Here is a 27,122-nt window from a genome sequence, read left to right as displayed (position 1 = left end):
AAGAACAGCCCGTTATCCAAACTCTCAGCTTATTCTGGAGGGTAGTCTAACTGAACCCTAGGTAAGCCCAGTCCTGAATATTGGCCTGGGGGTGGGGGGTAGCAGCAGTTTTTCTAATTCAACCAGCTGCATGGCATCCAGGGAATTCTTTTCTCCTACTGAGTCCCAAAGTTCATCTCAGGAAACTTTTTCTATCTCCCATGGAGGCGCAGCTGAGCTCTTTGTGTCCAGCCTCCCCTGGCCAGGCTGGACTGAGGAACTGAGACTGGGATGACTCCATACCTGGGGCAGGGGCACACAGCAGCGTGATGTGAAAGTCATGCAATTTGGGGAGTTGTCTTTAAGGAAAAGAGTGCATTATAGAGAAACAAAATTAAGCACAAACATGAATATTTATTTAAGCTGAATAAAGAAATCAAGACAAATTACAAATATAAGAAGGCTGGCAGGACCACATAATTTTAAAATTCTAGAAAAATAACAGTGTATTTTTTATTAATTAACTTTATGACATCTCAACGTTATGTTTTGACTTCTTTCTTTTAATGGATAATCCTATTTACTTCTTCATGGAAAAATACCGTGATTTTGTAATAGTTTTTAGAAAGAATAGAGAGGTAGTTCAACTTGTCTCACTATGATAGATCAAAATTTTATTATGATTAATATAGCTATTGATAGCTTATTGTTATTAATAATATGCTTTGATATGAAAAGTGGTTACTGGTAATTAATTTTTGCTTAGATTTTAATATGAGTTTAAACATTTCTTCTTGTTACATTTGAATTTTGTTATTGTTGACAATTCTGAAAGAAATAGAAAATTAATCTGAAGTTGTAATAACATAACTAATCCAAAGTAGTTTTAAAGACACATATATAGGGCACCTGGGTGACTCAGTCCATTGGGCCTCAGACTCTTGGTTTCACCTCAGGTCATGATTTCAGAGTTGTGAGACCGGACCCCACCTCACTGGGCTCTGCACTCAGCAAGGAGTCTGCTGTCCCTCTCCCTCCCCCTGTGCTCTTCTCCCCACATATCGGTGTGCATATTCACTCTTGATCTCTCTCCTAAATAAATAAATTAATAAATAAGGTCTTTGAAAAAAGACATAAATATGCTATTTTAAACTTACATACTGTAATAACAAAATTATTCTTCCACTGCATGTCCTCCCTTGGTGAGCATAGGCAGAGATTTGGTCACTGGAACACTCATTTCTTCACTGTTAAGCCACTCCAATATGCCATTCCAATAAGGCCTTAAGTTTCATCAGGGCAATACAGACTGACAGACACATCAAAATGTGATCTGATACATGAGGAGGCACATAACATACAATGCCACACACATTTACTTGTTTGTGGTTCTCTTACATATTTATGCCCTAAAAACAGAAAAGCCGACATTCTATTTCATGTCATTTCTATTCAATAAGAACAGTATATGTGTGTGAATAATTGGTTATGTAGCACTGTCAAGTATATTATGAATAGGAGAAAGCTATTTTTTTTTCTAGGCATGAATGACCACTGAGCTCTCTGAATGAAAGCTTATACAGCTAATGATTAAATGTTTCCATGGTTCTAGTTCAATACATTTCAAATCCTCTATTTCTATGGCTACTCAAAAACATCTGGTGTCTGACACCATAAGATACTTCTAGATAATGATAGGACCTCTCGCTGTGCACCCTAGTTCATGACACAGTGGGCAGCTGGAATATTCTTGAAAGAGATTCCTATGCTATGGTGGCTAGCAACAGGCTAACTACACATGAAGTAGGTGTAAGCCACATTAAAAATACCCCACTGAACTCAAACTGAATATTTCTTGAGCTCAGTGTCATGTTGAACATAAGTTAACAATGCCCATTGTCACTCAAGTATAAGTAGAGGCAGAGAAGTGTGGGAAAAGCCAGAGGTTTTCATCAGTTGCAATTATTTTGCAAAATATTTTGCAAAATTTCTAAAAACATAGGGTTATGGGAGTGCATTGCTTGAATCTCTTTTCTGGAAAAGGCTCAGGCAAAGAAAGACCTTGAAAGCTCCATTCGTTCCCTGGAAAACCTGCCACCGACTGGGACACTGGAGCACCTGGTGTGGAGGAACTCAGTGAAAATACAGAGACCACGTTAAGGTTTGTACTAAGTAGAAGGAATATGGATTTTCTGTTTTTGTTATCCCACAGAATTAGACAATTTCCCATGTTCTATCCATTTGCTACCGTGGCATAACAATTTATCACAAGCTTGACAGCTTAAAACAACATATATTTATTATTTCACAGTTCTGTAGGTCAGAAGTCCTGTGTAGTTCATTTGGGTTCTCTGTCTAGGATCTCACAAGACCCAAATCAAGGCATTAGTTTTTAGCTGGGGGGCCTGGAAAAAATCTACTTCCAATGAGCACTGGGTGTTATTCTGTATGTTGGCAAATTGAACACCAATAAAAAATAAATTTACTATTAAAAAAAATCTGCTTCCAAGTTCATTCAGGTTGTCGGTGGAATCCAATAAGCTGTAGATCTGAGGTCCCCTTTTCCTTGCTATCTCTCAGCCCTGGGTTCAGGGTTCAATTTCCTCTTAAGGGTCTCCTGCATACCCCTTCACGTGGCCTTCTCCAAATTCAGACCAAGAGCATGCAGTGTTCTCATTCTTCAAATATTTCTGAGTCTTTCTCTGCTCCTTTTGTCACCAGCCAGAGAGAACTCCCAGGTTTGGGACACCTGGGTGGCTCAGTGGTTCAGCATCTGCCTTTGGTTCAGGTTGTGACCCTGGGGTCCTGGGATTGAGTCTCGCATCGGGCTTTCCACAGGGAGCCTGCTTCTCTCTCTGCCTATGTCTCTGCCTCTCTCTCTGTGTGTGTGAATAATGAATAAATAAAGTCTTCAACCAAAAACCTCCCAGCTTATAAGGGCTCTATGATTAGATCAGGAATTCCAAGATATTCTCCCTACCTCAGGGTCAAATGAGTCTCACAATTCATAATTATGAGAGATAGTTAATTATATTCATTGTTTCTAGTGATTAGGGGGGCCATCTGTGGGAGATCATTTCAGAAATCCTGTCTGCTGTGTATACGGAATAGAGAACAAGTTTGCTTTCCTTCCCGATTACTGAGTTTTTACCCTGTGCCAGGCATTTTGCTGGATGCTTTGCATGTATTATTTCATTTAATCTTTCTGGCAAGACTGTGAAGTTTGTGTTAACTAATAAAGAATCCAATATATATATATATATATACTAGCTTCAGAAACGTAGAAGAAATGTACACATTTTCCCCCTTGAGCTGATCTAATCTTCCAGTGCAACTAAATTATTTTAGTTTATTTTTTGTTTTGTTTTTGTTTTTTTAATAATTATCTTAGTTTAGGTCAGTAACCTTAATATGAACCAATCATTTAAAAATTTTCATTAGGTCATATTTTTCAGTATCTTTGTTTTGAGTATAGTTGACATATGTTACATTAGTTTCAGGTGTGCAACTTTTTAATAAAGTGCAATCATTTGAGTTCAGCCCATCCCTCTTCTCCTTTCCACGATGTCAACCAATGTTATAGAGGAGAGTGTAGTTCGAGTTCATTGTGGCTGGCACCTGGTTGTTCTGCTGCCCAAGACTGCGGAAGCCTCTAGTTCTGGAATGCCTTCCCTCCACTTCTTCCTCTGCCCTTACCTTTCTTCTCTTCTTTCTTCCTTCGTCTGTTCCCCTCCTTTGCACTTCCTCTCTCTACTCCCTTCCTTTACTTAGCCTTCTGGAATCTGGACCTAGGCTTCTTAAGCCCTTGCTGTAGAACACCCTGATTTGGGTTGCAGCTTCTGTGACACTGAGGTTCCCCTGACCTGATCAAATGCATCTCCCACTGTGGGAATGAATATCTGCCCAAGGGGAGGGAGACTGGGGCAAACACTGGACTGCCCACTTTCCTATGCCATGTTTCCCTTGTTTCCCACAACTAACCTGAGTCTGAAGAGGAAACACAGTCTTCCTTTCACTTCCTTTTGCTCCCTGTGTGAGGTGTTTTCTAGCACATCCAGGCTGGAAGGAGGGGACTCCACTGTCTGTCCCTCATACCCACTTTCCTCATGGACAGGACTCAGTGGGGATTGGGAGTCTGAGAGATCAAGGCAGAGTTTCTCAACAACAGTACTGTAGATATTTGGGTTAAATAAATCTTTGTTGTGGGGCTGACCTATGCTTTGGGATACTTAGCAGCATCCTTGGCCTCTACCAGATGCCGGCAGTACAACCCTTCCATCCCAGCTGTAGCAACTATATCTCTCTCTAAGCATGGCCAGATGTCCAGATTCAGGGGGCTAAATCATTCCCATTTAAAAATCACTGTTTTAGAGATAAAGGTAACTCAAATGAGTGTATTAAAAATATATATGCATTATGCTTCCCATTCTCAGGTTTAGAAAAAAATGTTTGCCAAAGGTCAAGCAGGTTGGAAAGAGCAGAATAGGAAGTCAGAGCCATGTCTGCCCTCAAATCCTATTTCCACTGCCAGCGGACAACCGCACCATTCACTCATTGTCTAGTTCAGACTAGATGATCTTCAGGCAACCTTAGCATTACAGATACCTAGAGGGAAGGAGTCTAGGCCTGGAGGAAGAGAGCCACGGGAACAAGTTCTCCAAGCTGACAACTTTTCTGAGCACCTGTCCATTCCTGTGAAGATGACATCACTGTCCAGGATGGAAATACCCCCTGGAGAAACAGAGGGCAGTGAGTCTGTAGGGAGCCCTTAGAATCTCAGCATGCCTGATTATATGAGCCTCAAGAACTGCCGGTGATCAAGAGGCACTTCACTTCCCAGAAATGTGAGAGAGAGTTGGCGTGCCTTGATGGATGCATAAAGCCTGAACACACTTTAGACACGGCACTTGTTATATCTTCGGCAACAACAACAACATTTTCAACAGAATGCTCTAATTCTTTAAAAAGGCATTTTTTGGGTGGGTGCCTGGGGAGCTCAGTTGGTTAAGTGTCCACCTTCAGCTCAGGTCATGATCCCAGGGTCCTGAGATCGAGCCCCTCCTTGGGCTGCCGGCTCAGCTGGGAGTCTGCTTCTTCCTCTCCCTCTGCTACTCCTTTTGTATATGCTCTCCTTCTGTCAAAACAAACAAACAAACAAATAATTTTTTTTAAAAAAAGATCTTATTTATTCATGAGAGACCCAGAGAAAGAGGCACAGACACAGGCAGAGGGAGAAGCAGGCTCCATGCAGGGAGCCCGATGTGGGACTCTATCCCTGGATCCCAGGATCACGCCCTGAGCCAAAGGCAGACGCTCAACCGCTGAGCCACCCAGGAGTTCCAAAAATATCTTTAAAAAATAAATAAATAAATAAGAATTTTTCTGAAGTTATTTTAATGCCAGAAACTTGAAATGTGGTCTCACGGCAGGGGTATGACGTCAACTCTCCATCATCCCAAAGCCCAGTATAGGACCTGGCAGTGAGTAGAGAGGATTGACAAACTTTTATTGAATACATTTATGCTGTCCTGGTGCCAGCTCCTCTGACGTTGTCGGTAATCACCCAGGACAGCCTGTGATGAGATGGTTTTCCTCTTTTTTTTTTTTCCAAGTTTCTCCTTTTCAAAAATGGACAGGTGAAGTTTGGCCTATGGTGACCATTGATCCTGAGGTAGAGGGTTCCATCCAGGGGCCAGCAGAAACATTCTCACATGAGTGACAGTCTGGCAGAGCTGTTTGACTGTTTGACGAGCAAATGTAGGGGAGAGGCTGGGCCTTTGTTAGCAAGCTGGATCTGCAGAGGAACACCTGTAAATGTGAAATCTGGCCCTGACATCATACAGACTTGGGTTCAAGTGACAGCTGCATGGTTCACGGGCCAAGTCACTTAACTTCCCTTAAGTTTAGTTTCTTCTTTGCAAAAGGGGACAGAGCAATCTTTAACTTCAAATACTGTTGCGAAACACTTGAATTAGCAAACACAAAGCAGTTGGTGTATTTTTAAGGTCTGCACACTCTTTAGACATTGACTTTCTTTTCAGAGCTCCCCCCATCAATAAAGCATTTAAATCACCCAATTAGAGGTTTTGGTTGTGTCGTGATGAAAAAGAAGACATTAAGGCTTCCTTGAGATAAATTTGATACTTTATTATCCTTGGCTTGTCACATTCACTAATTAATTACTCTCTCACACTGGCCTTAAAATGAGCTGAATCAAAATTATGCCTCTGTGAAATAGCGCCTGGGCTTTGAAGTGCCTCAAGGAGAGTGGAACCAGATAGCAGCCCTTCAGAGGCCAGAAAGAGTGTGCTTCTCTGTGAGGTCCTGGTATACCACTCGGGTTGACACCCAGCCCTACCAGCCCTAGCACTAGCCCTGTGATCTTGGGCTACTTGCTCCCAGTCTCTGTTCCAGGTTCTCATCTGTGAAATGGGGATGATAGTAATAGTACCTACATCATTGGGAGCTTGTAAGGACAAATAAAGTTAATACAGGGAAGCCCTTTAATAGTGACTGAATTACAATAATATTCATTGTATATTGAATGGGGCATGTGGGTGGCTCAGTCAGTTAAGATCTGCCTTTGGCTCAGGTCATGATCTCAGGATCCTGGGATCAAGCCCCTCATCAGGCTCCCTGCTCAGCGGCGTCTGTTTCTTCCTCTCCTTCTCCCTCTGCCTCGCCTCCTACCTCACGCTCTCTCTATATATAAATCTCAAATAAATAAATAAAATCTTAAAAAATACTCATTAAATATTTGTTCTTATTATTTGTGACTACTAAGGGATTGCTGCTTTTTTCTTTCTGTAAGGGGAGTGAGGGCCAGCTTTCTTTGTCATTTTCCTAGCATCCACACATATGCGCAGCACATGCAAGCATGGTGGCCTGAGCATCTACGGGGCACCAAACCCTCTTCCATAGATACCCTACAATATGCTTTCCTCGAGTGCCAGGTTAGAGATTTAATTTAGGAGTGCAACTAGTTTCCAACCTTCACTCCAATGCTGGACAATTATACAGATTTCCTAGATTGCTGCCTTATGAGGTTTTCAAGACATGTCTCTATTTGCGGGGACAGAGGTCCTCTGATGACCTAAGGATGTCTGCCATGAGTAGAATAGAAAGAAATAATGGCTAAATATCTTCCATCTATGAACTTGTCTGTGGCTGGGGGATAAAAAGTGATGCTCCTTAAAATTTCACAATTGGAAAGGGATCCTAAATGATGTCCTCTGTGAAACTATGTTTGCTAGACTTTGGAACCCCATTTAGCCTTCTGTGGGGCTCCCTGGGCAGCTGTGCAGAGGCAGGACCAAGGAGCAGTCCACCCAGGTGAGGGTGATAATGTTGCATTATCTGATAAACTATACAGAAAATGATCTAAAAAGTGGCCCACTTTTTAGTTTCACTATGCTCCGGTGATTCTAAGCAATGTCAGTAAAAAACAAACAAACAAACAAACAAACAACAACAAAAAAAAAAACAAAAAACACTCTTCTTCCTGAAAAAAATATTTTGTTGATCTAAATGATCTAATATTTTGTTGATCACAAACTAAGTACTATGGTTACTGAAGCTTTGCAGAATAAATAGTTAAGCCCCAAATTAACACACTTTTAACATCCATCCTTTAATAATCATTGTATTCTACTGGAAGTTAATTTGGAAAATCCCCAGTTGTAAACTGGCCCCGACACATGTGGTCGTGGCTACACACATTCACACTAAAGCAGTAAGAACCAGAAAGTAAGACAACAGTTCAGAATTGTGCAGGCTTATCTCAGGTGTGGGCCGGTCCTCCCACAACTGTTATAGTTCTGTATTTAGACAGCAAATTGAAATAATCAGTGATAATGCACTGACTGTAAAGAAGAAGAAATGGATCTCAAGTTGCTTCAATTCTGTCATTTGAGGAATTCACTGTTTTGGGAGCATTTTTCACGTCCCTCTCCTCCTCTTTATGAAGAAATGTAATTAAAATGAAAAATCTAGTATTTTTTCATATTATTATATTGTGCCATGGCTATACAAACCAGCTCAATAAAAGTTTCGTTTCTGGTTATTATTTTATTCATTAATTTTTGTGACAAATACTGAAAATCACTTGGTCATGGAGAGGAAAAGGATGCCGGAAACATCTACTTCAAATGTCAAGTGCACTTGGTGTGCTCCTGCTTCTGGTATGTCCTCCTGCCCTCGCTACTGTCCCAGACTCTAATTTATTGGGGAAAGACTATTTGGTAACTGCTGACTGTAACATTTTCCCCATCTATGTTATTATGCCTCTAAGCGAGCCACTTTTCAGTTGTAAAAATGGCCCTGGTTTTTATAGAAATGAGCCCTATTTGCTTTTGACAGCCTTACCATCACTCTTTCATATTAAACTATAAAAGTAACTCCCATGTTAATTTGCACAGAAGTGAAGATACACTTTTTGCCAATATGTAATTTTTGTTATTAACCATAATAATCATCCATCAAAGACCACAATGTGCTAAGAGTTAACATCATAAATTTTCCCTGAATTAAAGAGTTTACATTTAAAATAGATATAACTGAGGCATACAGATGGTGAGGAGCACGATACCAAATGTTGCTCTCTCAGAGGAAAAATGAGTTAAAAAAACACATACAAAAAGGTACACAAATATATACCATAACTATGAAGTCTTGCAACTGAGTATTTAATGTCATAGGACATAATTATCTAAATATCTAGGTGGTCTCATCAAAGAGGGCCTTTTTGGGGTACTGTATACATACAGCCACAACACTGCCTTTTCTCATATAATTTTTGGAACTCATTTTTGGAATGGAAAAAGTGTGTACTTTATTAATTCTTATAGGTTTTGATGTATGTCCTTGTGATTGGTCAGATGTGCTCCATTCAGATGAATTTGTTCCCTTAACTAGGCTGTAAGTTTCTTAAAGGCAGAATCTAAGTTTAACAAATTGATGGCACATCTTTAAACTATTAAATGTTGAAAACTAATGATTGCAATTGGATATAGAACAAAATATGTGACTAGGTCAATAGTTTCTAAACTTCAGATTTTGTGATGCAAGGACCATTTTTGACAGTAAATGATTTTTTATTGCCAATAGTGCTAATACCTTATGCCTAATAACATGCCCATCCCTTCTTTTGGACTCACCTGCAGTGAAAGCAGGATGCTCTGATTACCAGGCACTGAAGGTTCCCTCTGCATCACAGAAACCAATGAGGGTAGATTTGCTGAGAACTGAAGAGTGAAGCTGGGGATGGGAGGAAGCAGGAGCTGCACTGGAGACTATCCATGCTTTCTCAATTTCACCAAAACCTTAATTTCTGATTTAGGGAGTGTCTGCTATATATTGGGGGTTGTGCAAGGAAGGGTCTGCATGCAATTGGGATCTACAGATGTTTATGATGTGTATAATCTCTAAGAGCAATCCTCATTTTCCAGCAGGATTAGAGCACATGACAAAGTACAATCTCATGAGGTAACCTTTAGCTAGACGCGCCAGCCACGTTGGTGAAGCAGGAGGGAGGGTGGAATTGAGGATCCAGGGAAGGGACGCATGCACATCCATGAGGCTGAGATGTGTGATCTAGTTTAGGAAGTGAATTCTAGATAAAGTGCTTCCCCCAGCTTGGTAACCAGACCTTGGAGAGGCTCTTAGGGGACGTCAGACTTTGAAGAAGACTACATTTTGCCTGAAGTCGTGAATACAGTTGGGCATACTCCCTCCTCATCACCGCCTCTCCACAGTGCTGTGTGCTTGTATGTGTGTGTCAGTGGGCTGCATTGTGATCATGTTTCCCTATAAGCATGGTTCCCGAGTGCCTTATCCCAAACACAGCTGGGATTGAAAGCCAGGAAGATGCTCTTTACAAAGCTCCCTGAATGAGACTTGCGAAAATGGAGTTTTGCTTTGAAATGTATTTGTAATGTATACGCACATATAATTTTGTACAAATGCATGACTGAAATCGCATGTGCTTTCTGCAGTCTACTTGCAATCTTTTTTTCTGTGTTTGACTTCCTGCCCCCTCCTTATCTGGATAAGTTATATTAATCATGTATCCTTCTATATTTTTTATCACTCTTGTGTATATACACACCATATAAACACAAATATACAAGCACTAGCTTTAATACCCTATGTGGTTATGCATGCATATAGGGCGGTTATAATTCTTATAATTCTTCAAAATGGGAATCATCTTATACACATTTTTCTACATCTTTCTTCCCTTAGCCAACAATACTTCCTTGAAATCTCTAAGTTCACTGATATAATTGTAACTTACTATATAATAGCTGCAAAAATTCATTATGTAGATACAAAATAATCCCTTCAACTATTTCTCTATAATGGGTATTTATTTGGAGCTGCTTTGTACAATACTGCAATAAATATTGCTTTCTCATATATCATTGTTGTTGACTCTCTGATAAATTCCTTGATGTAAAGAGCCAGGTCAAAGCATCTATGCATTTTTAAAGTTTTGTTTTTTTGGTTTTTTTTTTTTTTGCATTTTTAAAGTTAATAGCATCACTGGATTTATTAAAAAAAAACAAAACAAAAACAAAACAAAACCGTGGCCACTCACATTTCAATCACAAATGTTTGAATGTGAATTTCAGTAATTTTTCTAACGGCAATAGATCTTATCAGTCTTTTAAACATTTGCAATTTCTGATTCTAAAAATCTGCGATATTATTTTACTTTTCAGATTGCTGACTACCATTGAGTTTAAGCAAATTTCTTCCTGTTTGGTAGCCATTTGGATTTGCTTTTCTGTGAAGTGTCTATTTATATCCCTTGACCAGTTATTGGAGGATTATGATCATTTTAGTTTGTTATTATAAAAGTTTTACAATGAATAACTTACATGTTTTACGATAGGTTGCTGGTAGTGGTGGTGGTGGTGGTGGTGGTGGTCGTAGTGTGTGTGTATGTATTTTCTAACACAAATTTCTAGATGCACGATTGCTGATTGCTGGGTGAAAGCAGATTATTTTTTAGGGCTTTTGACATATACAAAATTGCCCTGTGGAATGGTGTTTATATGTTTACCCACATATTTACCATGCACAAGAAGACACATATCTGTTTGTAGTCTGTGATACTGAGCATAGTCTGTGCTAGTCTGATATATTAAAAATGGGGCTTCATTTTTCTAGTTTGTATTTCTTACTTTTAATTTACTAATGATGGTTATAATTTTGTTTTATTTATTAGCTATTGATATCCTGTCTTATGTCTACTTCATACATCAAAAACACTCACTAGTTCCCATACTAAATATAATATCTATCTACATGTTAGAGAGACATAATAAATTGCAACTCTGAAATGTGATTACCTACATATATTATAAAGTGTAACAACATTAATTGTTCTCTGGCAGTGTGAACCCTAGTGAGTTCTCTTACTTGTTCATTTGTTTGAAATCAAGCTAGAAGAGTGGATCTCCTGACTTTGGGTGTCTTTCTACAAAATCATGTGGCTCAGTATTGATTCTGCTTCTTAGCTTTTTAGCTCTTCCCTTTGGCCTCAAATGAGCTACATTTGAGTTGGGTTGTGGGGGATGGGGCAGGGTGGTCAGACTGGCTTCATTATGGAAGCATTTTAAAAATCTGAAAAATAAGTTAAATAGAGGGGTATCTCTCAAGCTGCCAAAGCTAAAAGGGAAGTTGAAGCTTTATGCATCAATTTCATTTTTTTTAAGATTTTATTTATTCATTCATGAGAGACACAGATTGAGAGAGAGGCAGAGACACAGGCAGAGGGAGAAGCAGGCTCCATGCTGGGAGCCCGATGCGGGACTTGATCCCGGGACTCCAGGATTATGCCCTGGGCCAAAGGCAGGTGCTAAACCACTGAGCCACCCAGGGATCCCTATGCATTAGTTTCAAACTAAGTCGTTTACTAATTCATCATCGGCTTAAATTTGGAGTGTGCAGAAGTAGTTGCCTTAGAAGCTTGATTTGAAAAACATGACAAGGTATGCTAATCCCACCAGATGAGCCCTTTCAAGAAAGGATGAATGTTTATGTGTTCTTGCCCTTAGTATTTGGAAGTGTTTTTACTATTTACACGTTTTTTAGTGACCTTGCTGCAGAGATTGCCAACATTGTCCCTTATTAGGTATTATCAAAAGGACCCCCTCTGCAGAGGCCAGGGATTGGGGGGTGTGGAAGGGGTGGGGGAAGAGTGTCTGTTCACACTGTGATGCTGTAATTTTAATACAGACTGAACCAAGAAATGAGACTCCAGGTGAGTCACACAGATGGACAGCCTGGGGGGGTGGGCAGAAGCTTCCTGGAATGTTGGTGCAGGGCCTTCTGTCTGATTGTACATATGTGAGCATCAGCTCGGTTGTAGTACCAGCTGTTAGAGTCTGTCCTCCTTCCTTGCCGATTACCTCCCTCAGAGTGTGTCCAGCCAGAGGAACATATGGCCTAAACTCCACTTCATTCAACTGCTCCCATTCCCGGATACTTATTTGTGTTTCTCCCCGGAGAGAAGTGGCTCTCCTCCGTGTTCCCATGGCTCCTTGTGCCTAATTATATCATACTTTTTACCACACTAAGCAGTATTATTTGTCTGTCTTCTTGCCTGGGCTTCCAGCTATTTCAGTGCAGAACTTTCTTTTATCTCTGGACTCTGTTGATCAAGAAGGCATTAAGGCTGTAAAACAACCAAAATGCATTTATTTAGGGTCTTGGGGATTGCAACCCTGAAGACGCAGGGTGGACCAAAATAGAAAATCTGTTCTGAATTTCAAGCAGAGCGCGCAGGCTTTTAAAGGCACACAAAGTTGGATAACTTGTTTTGAAAGGATTGTGATTGGTGCTGACAGAGGTAAACTATATAATACACCACTGGCAATTTTGCTAACAGATGTTACATGATCTCTATTTCAGTCCAGAGTAGAAAGAAAGATGTCTTCCAGAAGGTGGTGGAGTTGCAATTGACAAGTTGCAATTGACAAAAGCCTAAAAAGTTCCTGGTGTTCTAAGAATTGAAACAGGGGACATGCATAGGTCCTGCTTGTTCAATATCCTCTTGACCCTGTTTTGAATGACTCTCAGCAAAGCTTACTGCACTTTGGAATCATCTGTCACAACCCTTAATGCCTAGCACAGTGCTTGCCACACAGTAAGCACTGAAATGAAATGCGTTTGAATAAATAAATTATTAAGGCATACAAAAACAAATGAATACACTTTTTAATCTTATCAAATCTTATACGAGGCTCTAGGCGCCTACCCAGGAAATGGAGTTTTTGTTTTTATTTTTTTTATTTTTTTATTATTTTTTTAATAAATGATATGCTGAGTTTCCAAGATCAGTCTCCATGGGAAGATGACTCTGAGATGGAGATTAACCTCCAGAAAGTTTATAGGAGAATGGTCTTCAGATTATCACTTGTGGAGAAAGTGAACAGAAGAGCAAGGGGTAGAGGGAGAAAGTCTGTGTTGCAGCCACAGAGACTGGGTCACTTCTTCAGAGATTTCTGCATATTACGGCCCTGCAGAGCTGCCCTCAGTTGGTCCATACATCCAGGCCTGCCCATACCCACAGAGACTAGTCATTGGATGTTGAACACAAAATAAGCTCTCAATAGGTGCTTGTTGAGCCATAAAATCCTAAAGAGAAAATAGAGTGACTAGCTCATTGATTTGGGAAATCCTCTTATATAAGGAATGTTAAAAGAAGTGTTAAGCAAGCCGAGCCTATTCCCTGGCTCAATTCAACCCTGTCACATGTCAGTCTGGAGTAGCATGTCATTGTCGCAGCCCTGGTAGCTACGACTCACCTGAGGCCAGGATCAGAATGTCACAGCTGACGTCCCTTGATATTCCCTCTGGCACACTACAGATCTACTTCCCAGTCTCACTTTTAAAAGGGAGCAGCTGCTTTGTCAAGCATCTGGCTTCTCCTACATGCCTTTTGTCATAGTGTCGTGAGGCCCTCATCAGGAGAAGAGCCACTCAGCAGGAAAATTCACCACATCATAAATTCATAATCCATTTTTCTCCATATGCTCTGACCAACTTATGATGTTCGTAATTAAAACTTTATGCAGACTTACGGCTACTGAGACAGGTTGATTCAGTGCCGGTTGTAGAACATCATAAATCACTGCAGCTTGTTGTATAATTGCACCCTAATAATTATTCCATCAACGTTAAGCAGGGCTGACACTGGGCAAAAATGAGAGGCAGATACACTCTTTTCTCAGGGCTCCTGCGTCACTAAGCAATGCCCTTGTAATACCAGCCTTTGCCATTGCCTTGTTTTGTTCCTGCTTCCCTAGTTTTCCTTAGTGTGACATTCCTCTTCATGTTTCCAGGCACCACGAAACCACACTTCTACCAAGAAATCTGCTCAGCAGATTCCAACTGCGGGTAAGCTGAGTCGCACTGCCCATGGGGACAGCACCATGCCTGCAGAAGCTTGCTTTGTGCTGACTTCTCAGGTGTGCACTCTGTAGATGGCCTCCAAGGGCCAGTCTCTGTGAACAGCATCACATGCCTTCAATCTCTGCCCTTCCTTCATCACCTCTTTCCTATTTCTCCTGAAATAGGAAGCTCTATGTCTTGAATGGGGCCTGATCCAATGTGGATCTTTGACCTATTAGCCATGCACCTCTTGATGTTACTTAAAACCCCAATCACAGTGTTCTTTGCTACACAATAGAGATTATGCAAATATGATCGATTTACCTCTTGGCTTTTAACTCTGAATTTGTACAAGCTATTTAAATTATTTGACTCTCATTTTTCTTAGCTATAAAATGGAGAAAGTGATATGGTAACTTAAAGTCTTTATGTCTTCCTAGTAGGGTTTAGATTGAAGTAACAAATGTAAAGTTCTTTGTCAGAAAATATGGGTTCAATGAATGTATAATTCCTTTTTTCCTCTTACCCATCTGAATTTTAGGGACTGATAATGGTTATTTATGTTAATTTAAGAGTGAGTGATACTGGAGGTTTCACAGCCCTGGAACCTCTTGAGGTGCAAAATATGTTAATATTTTTGTCTCTCATCTTGCTCAATATAGAATAACGTTATAGTGAAACACCAAAGCAAAGTATTCTGGAGACAGTTTTAAAATCCATCAAACCACTAGAGAATTGATATCTTGTCACTTCGTTGTTAAAGGATTTAGATATATAATTTGAATGGACTGGATTTTAATAATTCCAGGTAGGGCTACATGTAGAGAGCATTTGAAACATCAAGAGGACAGCCTCTGTGTGATCCTCCTTGTAGCATTCAGACCCTGACTTCCACCAGCTGCTTTGTTGGCTGATTTGCACACTCACCTCCTTGTTGGAAAGCAGAGTAGAAGCTTTGTTTATGGTTTGAAGTATTGGGATTGAATGTTCCATAAGAAGAAATTAGTCTTTAGAAGCCAATCACTAATGAGTATTCAGAACAACAATTAACACCAAAGTGAGTTCAGCAATTAAAAAATTACTGAATGTATTACATTTCTGTTAATTATTAATTATCAACCAGAAAGTGTCATGCCCTATGATTAATAAAACAGTGGATCAGAGAACAAGCTTTAGTATAGAGCTTGGGTCTTTAAAAAAAATCCATTACTCTTATTAGATCTTTCATTGTTATTATTATTCATAGTGGCTGGTGCTTTCTTCATTCTGACATTTCACTTGTGTTCATATTTTTATTATTTTAGTTAGGTTTTTGCTCAAATGTCAGCAAAAATAAGGCCTCAGTAAGGTCTGCCTAAAGAAAGCTACTTAAGATTGCTGACCTCTGCCCTGATTCTGGCATTTCACATCTTTTTCTTCTGCTTGATTTTAATCTATAGCCCTTACCACTCGCTAGAAAAATAATCCGCTATGTATTCTATCTATGGATTTGTGGTTTATCTTACCCAATTAGAATATAAACTTCTGTCCCAGGGATTTTTGTTGGCCTTGTCAACTGCAATGTCTCGGTATATAAAATAGTAGTAGGCAAAAAGTAGTCAGTCAATGAATAATTGGGAGATTTTTTAAAAAATAATCTTTCATATGGAGCTAAAGATACCTTGTTCAAATTGTTGGTCAAATTGAGGCAGGCAGAAGAGAGAAGTGCTGGATATTTGCAGGAGGAACAAATAAACACCTGACAGAGTCTGTGGCCATTAACCAAACTTGTGATAGCTCCAGTTTCTCATGGCCACAAGCACCTTGCAGACATTGCTCAAGCCCATGACACACATGCACACAAAAACCAGTCAGCCTGAAATTGGACTGCTAACATAGAGCATGGGTAGTGAGATGCAGAGTCCTTAGGAATCCCCATCTATTCCCCAGAACCTCACATAAATATTTCAGGCCCAAGTCATAACTGTCCTTAAAAAGCGAAATCCCATGTCTATCCTGCATGACTCAACTCCTCATATGACTGCAAGCACAATTCAGAGCCTCCGAGTGCATTCACACTTCCCTTCCTCTGAAGTGTTTCCTTCCCTTTGCAATAAAGTTTCATCTGCTATACTTTACTCTGACTCCTCATTGAGTTTTTTTTCTCCATCCAAGTCTAGAACCTGGCACACTGGCTGGTGGTTGAGATCTCAGTGCCTGAGAACTCCCCCAATCCTGGTACCAAAATGAGATGTGCACTTAATAAAATACATTTATAATAAATACTATTATCACTCACTTGTGCGTATCTATATTTGAAAGAAAAACATTTTTTGGTTCAAAATATCTATTACTTATTTCTCACCCTCTTACTGAAGAAAACATGTTAACTTTTTTCCCAGCTTGGGCTGAGAAAAGCATAGATGAGTCAAGAATGACCCAAATGATGAACTTTAAAGAGTTTCTGGATTAAGTCTTTCAGAGTTATTATGTGGTTTGAAAGATTTAACTGAATTCTACTGGATATTGATAGTAACATTTAGAGTCTAGAAGGAGAACCCCTCTGCTGCCCGAGGGGAAGAGAAGCAAAGGACACCAGGTATAGGTTTTCCCCAATATGACCAAAACCTAAGGCTGTCTTTCATGTGTGGATATTTTTCCTTTTCATTTCTTTCTCTTGGCTGCCTAACTTAAAGACCTCTTCTTTCTCTTCCTTCTCAAACAATTGACACAATGAAACAGACTTAGCCACACACATATGCTACACACTGCCTCTGAAGGGGACTGTCAATTTGAAAGGCACTATGAGCGCCATGATAGCATCTGAAGTGGGTAGTTGAATATAACTCTGTTCCAGTTATATGAATCCAAAAGCCAGAGAGATTCTATGAATTGAAGAGTAGCAGCAGGGAAATGATAATGCCTCTATCCATCTGAGAGTAAATGCTTTGCTTAGATGCTTCCTGATTCTTTTGCCTTTTTTTTTAATGCTGACTGTGCAAAGCACATTTTTGTACAGATGAATCCCAGTGAGCTTTAAGAATTTAAGTGTGTCATCTCTGGCCAGATGGAAAGCTGTTTCCCTAAGGAAAATCATGAAAGCTTAGCAAATTCTTTGAGATGCTCCAGGTTGAGACTAGAGGGACCAGAGAGGTCCTTATAGATGAGACCACGAATGTCCCCACTCATCTGTCCAGTGTAGAAGACCATGAAGGGTGGGGGCCAAAGACCCAACAAGGTAATACTGTTTTTGGACCTGGAGAATTTTCCAATATGCTTCATAAGCACCTTTAATGTAGGTGGCTGCTCAAGGATTAGGGGATTTACAGTGCTAACACACTTCATAAAGCCAAGTTCCAAAAACAAATGAAATGAAATGTCAAGGCTTTTGAGTTATCTTCTGTTTTTATTTATCTATGTCTTACAGCTCTATTATTGCAGATCTTTCATCCCCATGTGATTCAGTGATCTACTTTGAATCAGCTAGAATTTCCTGGGTGCCAATATGTTGGAGGAATAGCACTAGATGCTTTGTCGGGGGAGCAGAAAATCCCAGGTGATCCAGACATGACCCCAAAGGTGAGGGTTGTGATAGCTAATTGAAGATGAGTCTAAATAATAACTGTGTTGTGATATAGTTCATAGCAATACATGCTATGAAAATGTAGAATAAGAAAAAAAATCTTGTACAGAGTGAACTGAGGAAAAAACAAGCGGGATTTTGACAGGTAGACTTGAGGAGTTGAGAAAGAGACATTTCAAGGCATAGCCATTGGTTTTCTGCTTGAATGATATTAAGAACCATCAGATGTGTTATGCTTTACATCTCACTAGATCTGTGGCTCTTCTTCCCAAATTCTCTTTTCTGTTACTAATATAGTGTTATTTTTTATTTATCATAAGACCTAGCTATAATGCTACTATGCTAGTAAAAAGTCTTCATTCATATTCCCCAAATACATATTTCCTTTAGCTAAAATGAGTAAGGAAAGTGATGATGAGCAAGTCTATACAAATTGATAAGAAATTATTATCAGGTGTTCTATGATGACAACTCCAAAAATATCACTCTCTAAGCTCTTTCAACTAGCTATATGTCTGTAATTAGCACCTTATTTGTTCATCCCGCACAATAACCTCATTAAATCATTCTTTAACTTCATTTAATTGCTTTAATAATCTCTCCAGTTTCACAGGATTTATTCTTTTACATTTAAATCACCTGCACAACAAGATAATACTTTAGGTATTTTTAAAATAACTTGTTGATTGGGTATTTAAAGTTAACAGTAAAAATGGCATCTGCATTTTTGGAATTAATTTTGGAGGCATTAACACAATGTAGTTGGTGTTAGATTGTTCAATATACAGTTAGATGGATACCATAGAAACAAACATTTGCTTTATTGGATGCTTGTAAGTGGGTCCTAAGGAAATGCAACTATGTTGAAACTAAAATGTTGGTGAGTTTTTGAGTAACTGTGATAGTCATCATTTATTAAATGTTTGCTGTATGCTATAAATATCTTTAATCTTTATAATAGCTTGTTTGGTTACACTATGTCACACAGAATATAAGTGGCAAGAGTAAAAATCCAAAACCAGAACTGTATGACTAAAAAAAAATCTCCCTCTGCGTCCCCTAGCATATCACTGTGGTAGGTAAAATAATGGTGCCAAAAGGTGTTCATGTCCTAATCTCCAGAACCTGTGAATATATTACATGGCCAGGAGGAATCATGGTTGTAGATGCAAATAAAATTGCTAATCATCTGTTGTTAAACTAAAGAGATTACCTTAGACAATCTTGGCGGTCTCAATATAATCATAGGTCACCCTTAAATGGGGAAAAAGGAAGTAGAAGAATCATATTAGACCAATGGCATCCTGAGAAAGTCTCAACCGGTTATTAATGGCTTTGAATATGGAAAAGGATCTTGAACCGTAAGGATTGTGGGCAACCTCTAGAAGCTGGAAAAGGTAAGAAAATGAGTCCTCTGCTAAAATCTCCAGAAAGGAATGAAGCCCTGCCCATACCTTGATTTTACCTCAGTGAGACTCATTTCTGACTTCGGACCTCCAACACTGTAAAATATGAAATTTGTGTTGTTCCAACCCACTAAGTTTATGGTAGTTTGTTATAGCAGCAAAACCAACTAACACAATCACTTTGTCTCTCCAGTGGTGCTGGAGACATTCTGTACATGTATATGTCTGATGGAAAGAAAGCCAGCATGTTTCACAAAAGCACAATTGAAAGTAAACTGAAATTCAGCTAAAAGAAGATGGTGGGCCTATTGAAAAGCAAGAGCAAGCAGGAAGTCTGGAGTTGAAAGATGCAGTTTATAAGCTCAATGCCATGAGCCTTAATTATAGTCAGTGGTGAACAAATATTGCTTAATGGATAAATAAAATGATAAATAAGTGAAAAATCTGCAGACCGGTGCTGATTTATATTTCATCAACCTTGTAGCAATATAACTGCCAATTTGAAAGGTGAAGATGATGTCCCATTGTTTTAATTTGAATTTGATTATTAAGTTGAAAGTATTTCATACTATTATTAGTAATTTGTCTATTCTCTTTTGTGAATTATCATTTGAGTATTGAGAAATTAAGGTCTCTGTTTAATTTCAATTTTGTAAACTCTCTAGAAAGCATAGCTATTAACCTTGCTTTTGGCAAAAAGTTTTTTGAAATATAACTTTCCAATTTGTTGATTATCTTTTAAATATGCTTACAATACCTTTGAAGCAGAGACTTACTAAATATTTTGCAATCAAATCTGTAGGGTTTCACCCTCATGACTTCTTTCATTATGTTAGAACTGTAATCATTCTGGAATTTGTTTTAGAAAAATATATGAAAATAAAGATGTGTTACCTTTTAAAAATAATTAACAATAATTACAGTATCATTTGTTAAATAATTTTCTCCATCCCTGTTACTTTATTATGATGCTTTATTTAAAATATTTCAGTTCCTTTGATGTAGTCTTTTGTTTTTTAAAGCTATTTTAGATCATAAGCCTGTTTTTTCATTCTATATCATCATTTTGCCATACTTAAATGTATTACAGCTCTATAGCATGTTTTAATGTCATTTAGCCCTACAATTGAATCCTCAAGCTCCATCATATCAACCTTGCTTTAAAAATATTATTTTAGCTGTTCAACTGGTTTAGCCTCTTAACCTTCCATATAAACATGAGAGTTTTGGGCCACTTTTTGGGTGATATTTGATTGAGATTAGTTTAAAAGTATCTGAGGGCTTCTGAAGATGTCTGATAGTTGCAACCTGTTCTGCTTAAGAAAAATTAGTATGGCTTTCCATTTTTTCAAGTTTCCCTACTTGGCTCTTTTATGTATGTGTAATTAATATTTCCCCCATCACAGTCACCTTGTAAAATCGTTTGAAGTTAAGGTATTTCAATTTAAAAATCATCTTGAGATTTGTTTCCTACATCTTTAAAGTAGTTATTGCAGTATATATGAAAACTTTAACTTTTGTATATTTATCTTAGCCAGTACACTTTGCAGAGATGGGTTATTAATTCTAATCATTCATAAGATGACAATCTTGGATTGTTTCCTTCTAAAAGTGAACTCTTTTTGTCTTTTTCAAAAAATTATACCAATTGTTCCTTTTTCATATTTGACTTCAATGACTACCATTTCTATATCAATACTAAATACTAATAAAAATAATGGCCCTCTTTCTCTTACTGCTGAGTTTGATGAGAATAGTGTTGCATTATTTAATTTACTGTTGTCTATTAGCTAAAACACTTTCAAAGTGATTCCTCTATCTCTCATATATTAAATAAGGTGATGTCATGAGAAGATATTAAAATTATATTCAATTTCACATCTGGCAAGTATCTGATAACTGCCAATTATCTGCTGATATGATATTTGATCAAAAGTTATTTAAGATTCTTTGGTCACTGCTTTATTAATTATGATCTTATGAATATAGTCCTTTTTTTTCCCCTAATGATTCAGGATCTTCATTAGAAACTTTGATTATTGCATATTAGGTGTAAATAATGGATTTTTCCAGACTGGACTCTATGTTCCTTTACTATTCAAATTCTTTTATCTTCCAGAAGTTGTTTGTAGATCCCTTATAGTTCTTCCTGCATTTGATTTTTTTTAAGATTTATTTATTTATTTATTAGAGAGAGAGAGAGAGAGAGAGAGAGAGAGAGAATGAGTGGGGGAGGGAAAAAGGGAGAGGGAAAGAGAATCCTCAAGCAGATTCCCCACTGAGTGCAGACCCCAATGCAGGGTTGAGCTAGAATCAAGAACCAGATGCTCAACCAACTGAGTCATCCAGGCATCCCTCTTTCTGTACTTGTAGAAAGCACTTTTTCTTATATGAGCCTAAAAGTTTTCCCATTCCATTTCCTAAACAAAAGTGCAAGGGTTCTTTGACAGCGATTCTACTACTGACTCAAAAGGAGAAAAAAAATGGAATGAAAGAAAGTTGCAGATGAAAGGAGAAGGCAAGGAGACATAGAGGGGAGCAGGAAGCCAGAAATGGTAAGAATTGAGCTTAAGAGCAGTATTCAGGAGCATGGTAGATGAATTAATTTTTATTATGTTCAGTCTTACACATATTATCTTATTTAATCTTCTCAATATTAGTAAAGAAACAGGTTTAGTGAGGCTGAATAGCTTACCTAAAATTCATGTACCTTATATCTTAAGCTTTAGCAGTGAGATGCAAGCAGTATAAAATAATTTTCTACACCCACTCTCTCTTTTAAATAGTTCAGTGGGACCAGAGTTAGATGAATATTCAGAATCTCATGAATTTCTTGGTTACTTTCAGGAAGTAGGAAACCCTGGGGTCAGATTTAAATCATAAAACACAATCTCAGATTACATATTAGAATGTCTCCTTCTCTATAACCATTAACATTTCCCTCCCCTGACTGGGCCTCAGGCAGATGGGAATAAGCATTCAGAGGACAGTCAGCTTCTGTTATAGCTCTACGTCCTAATCCTTATCAGTTACCTGTTAGCTTGGCTCTCTCTGTGCCCAGTGGATCTTTAAAGCTGACTCTTCCTTACTTGGGTGTTTCTGAAATTGGGATGTGAGTCTCTGATATCTCCTCCCACTCCAATTCCTGGTGATCTCTCCTGGAGATATTTTAAAGCCCCAGAGCATTATTGATAGTTTAGTAGGTGCTTTGCAAGACTTCTGCAGGGACTAAGAACTCAGTAGCCTTGCCTCCATTTCTTCCTGCTGAAGTCCCCTCTACTTCTTCCTGCTAGGGAAGGCCCACTAGTTAGGTCCTAAACTGATCTTGTGTTAGCGATCTTTTTTGCCTGGGATTCAATTCCACTCTCATCTCTCAACTGAAGAGCAGACTTATTAATGTAGAAAACTCACCAATTAATCCTTTTGAGGACTTCCTCACTGGGTTTGAGAGGACAAGCGTGTGCCTTCCAGTTGTTTACCTTGTGGGATCATGGCACTCACAGCCATGGGGCAAAACCACTCCTCCCCACCTTACCAATCTGCTCTTTTCCTGATCTTATAATACTCTCAGGGACTGGAGGCGGGAGGTGGCCTCAGAGTCATCTCACTTGGGTGTTCTGTTTCACAACATACTTTCACATTTAATGTCTGTCACATTAGGATTTCAGCAGAAGTTTTCACATTATACAGTTCATATCATCTTAGAGGTGGACACAGGTCTCAAGTTTCACCACTTCCAAAGACTTCTTTTGTTGCCTTAAATCATACTAATGAGTTTAAAATTCTCTTTCATGTAGTAGATATTTTCATGAATATTTCTTTCTTGATATACTCCTGGTGTTGAGGAAAGTTACAGAAAATGTGATACTCCATTGTATTTTCTGCTATAGATGCAATAGGTCAAGTCATATGCCTATGCCTAACACTTATGAGTATGTCAACCTCCATGCTAGACTCTGAGAAAATTCAAAATGGAACAAAAGGCAATTTGTATTACCATTCTTTGCAGAGGTGGGGTGGAGGGGCATTGATTATATTTTTGCCAACTGAAAAAAAAAAGAAACCAACTCTTATTTGGAGCAAGCAAATCAATATGTGTGAAATAGAGCAGATTGGAAGATAAAAGTGTTTAATGTCATATATGTTAAAAAATATGTTCCTTTATTTAAAGTTGAGGCCCATTTAAAAAAAGTTATAATATTTATTTGCTTCAGGATTAGAATTAAAACTACCGAATATTTTCCCTCAAGACATTCTTCTTAGAAATTAAACTACATGAATGAAGTGATTTCATTATGTCATCATATTTGTATTTCACTGAAACTCAATTGCCATTTCTCTTTTCTTCTTTGTAGAATATCTGTAAAGTCTCCTTTAGTCCATTTTTCCTCTCAACTCCATTGATTTTTCACACTTGAGCCATATTTTTCTTTTTTAATAAATTTCTCTCTACTGCACTCACAGATAGATCAATGATTTCCTCCTTCAGAAATCAATGGTACAGATGGTTGAAAAATTACTTTTTTTTTTTCATTGACAGCTGTCTTTGACTTAACACAGAATCTGCTTTGAATGAAAATTTCCTTCAGGATCTTGGAGGATAGAAAAGAAGCCTAAGTGGAATAAGGCCCTGGACCTCTGGGAGCTGGTGACCTTGCACAAGGTAGATGGTGTTACTGAATCTCTGAAGCTTTGTGCATGACAGAAGCATCTCAGAACCATTGTCTGAAGGCCAGACTACTGATCTTTTTCTAAGGGCTCAAGCTAAAGCAGTCTCCACATCTCACATACATACAAATAATACATTTGACTTGGGAATCTTAAGCAAATTTTGGTCTTGATGAAATTCCAGTAGTCTTGAAGGAAAGATCAATTACTTTGGTTCTAAGTAAGAAGCCTGAATTCAGGCATCTTGATCTGGATTCTTCTTCTCTTGCCTAAAGTTTTATTATTTATTTTCGGCTACTCTTTCTTGTGAATATTGATTCCTACTTCCTAAGAAAGAAATGCCAGCTCTGGGACACCTGGGTGATTCAGCAGTTGAGCATCTGCCATTGGCTCAGGACGGGATCCTGCTCTGGGAACGGAGTCCCACATCAGGCTCCCTGCAGTCCCTCTGTCTATGTCTCTGTCTCTCTCTCTGTGTCTCTCATGAATAAATAAATAAAATCTTTAAAAAAAGAAAAAAAGAAAGAAAGAAATGCCAGCTACATGCAACCCATGCCTGGGCCTGGGTTAGGGTCTCATGCTTTGTGTGTCAGCAATCATTTTGCCCTTGGAGAGACTTAATGTTCTGGAGACCCTGGAAAGGCTAAAGCCCATTAAAATTAAATTAAATTAAATTAATTAAATTAAATTAAATTAAAATTGCAATAACAAAACAAAATAAATGGGACAAATTTAAGTATATAATTAATAAGTGTTGACATGTGTATACATCCATGAAACAATCACCACAATGGCAACTCAATTACTCTCAAAAGTTTCCTCGTGCCCCTTTTTAATCTCTCCTCACCCTCCCCTACTCCAGGGGTCGCTGGGCAACTACTGGTGGACTTTCTCTAACTCTTGTTAGTTTGCCTTTTATAGAGTTTTATATCAATGTAATCATATAGCAAGTATTTCACTTTGTCTCAAAATTATTATTTTGAGAATATTACATATTGTCAGTTTATCTATTATCTGTTCAGTCCTTTTTATCATGGAGCTTTAGTCTGTTCTGTGGATATACTACAATCTATTTATCAATTTAACTGTTAATGAAGAATTTGTTTTTTTTTCCAGTTTGGGGCTATTACAAATAAGGCTTTCCCTGTTTGTTTTTAAAGATTACTATCTTAACTACCACTGTTTCATGTCTTTTTTTTTTTTTTTTGGTTGTTTGAAGTGTGTGAGAGGGAGGCGATATGTGCTAAGTCTAGTACCTTTTACTCTAACCTTGGCTAGAAGTAGAACTTTCATATGAGATTGTAAAAATATATCATTGAATACATTTTTGTTGTGCATTAAGTACTCTTAAAAATTCCCGTTATTGGGATCCTTGGGTGGCGCAGCGGTTTGGCGCCTGCCTTTGGCCCGGGGCGCGATCCTGGAGACCCGGGATCGAATCCCACGTCGGGCTCCCGGTGCATGGAGCCTGCTTCTCCCTCTGCCTATGTCTCTGCCTCTCTCTCTAGCTCTGTCTCTGTGTGACTATCGTAAATAAATAAAAAAAAAAATTAAAAAAAAATTCCCGTTATTAAATTTCAATGGTTTATAGGTAGCGTGACTGAAACAATGTATTTATTAAGCTATTTTATTTCTCAACCTTTCTCAAGAAGGTTGCAATTCTCAAAGTCTTTTGTATGCAGATGGTGCCATATGATTAGTTCTATTCAGTAAATTGAACAGAAGAATGGAACAGAACAGAAGAAATGGAAGCCATTTTCAGGTCTGGGTCAAAATTATTTTTCACAGTCCACTTTCTTTCTCACACACACATATGCAGCTGAAATCAGAGGGCTCTCAGACTGCTGAGGTCCATGACAGAAAGAGCCCACATTCAAGTCACTGCTTAAGAAAAAAAAAATGCTCATATCATTGAGCCTAGAAGACAAAGGAAGTGAGAGATAGTGCTAGAATTTGAGAGATACTGACATTGAATCAACAGGTACAGATGAAATCATCCAGAAAAAGTGTACATAGGAGAGCAGATTGGAGAAAGGAAGGAAGGCAAAGGGTACACGAAGACACACACTCTCTTGAATCTTACATATTATGCTTCCTGCTTGATTTGGAACCACAGCTACATCAAAAATCTAGATGGTTCCTCTACATCTTGTGTGTGGTTTCTTGCCTATTGTTCCTTTGTTTATGCTGTCTCCTTTCCTACAGTGCCTCTCTCCTTCCTCTCTTGACTCATCTTAACATTGTTTTTTATCCTTCCTATAGGAAGTCTTTCATAAAAAGAATTCCTTTCTCCAGTTAAATAGAGCTATTTCTCCCTGAGGTTCCAAAATAACTTCTTTTCCATGCATACTTCTTTGCCCCTTCTGCAACTGCTCCTCAGTAGCTTTGGGATCCATGGGATTAAAAGAGAAAACTAAAGAAGCTAGAGGCTATTATGGGGAAAACTGGATATCCACATGCAGAAGAATGAAATTGGGCTCTTATCTCACACATTTACAAAAATCACTCAAAATGGATTACTGACTTAACTGTAGGACTTGAAAGAGTAAAATAGCTAGAAAAAAAATGGAGAGAAATGCTTCTTGACATTGGTTTGGGCAATGTTTTTAGATATGACACTAAAAACAAACAATAAAAGCAAAAATAAACAAGTAGGATTGTATCAAACTACAAAAGCTTCTGCACTGCAAAGGAAACAATCAGCAGAATGAAAAATCCACTTACAGAATGGAAGAAAATATTAGCAAAGTATAAATATGATAAGGGATTAATATCCAAAATATATAAGGAACTCAAACAACTCATAGCAAAAAGAAAACACAAAAAAACACCCAAATAATTAAAAAAAATCTATTAAAAAATGAGCAGAAGACCTGAATGGATAATCTCTCTTTTTTAAGATGTGCTTATTTATTTTAGAGAGAGATGTATACACACACACACACACACACACACACACAAGTTGGGGAGGGGGCAGAGGGAGAGAATCCCAAGTAGACTCCCCACTGAGTGTGGAGCCCAATCTGGAGCTCAATCTCATGATCCATTAGATCATGACTTAAGCTGAAACCAAGAGTTATATGATTAAACAACTGAGTCACTGAGAT

This window comes from Nyctereutes procyonoides, unplaced genomic scaffold (genome assembly GCF_905146905.1).
Source record: "Nyctereutes procyonoides isolate TBG_1078 unplaced genomic scaffold, NYPRO_anot_genome, whole genome shotgun sequence".
NCBI classification, from domain to species: domain Eukaryota; kingdom Metazoa; phylum Chordata; class Mammalia; order Carnivora; family Canidae; genus Nyctereutes; species Nyctereutes procyonoides.
The sequence above is the reverse complement of the archived record's forward strand: the minus strand, read 5'-3'. Positions refer to the sequence as shown.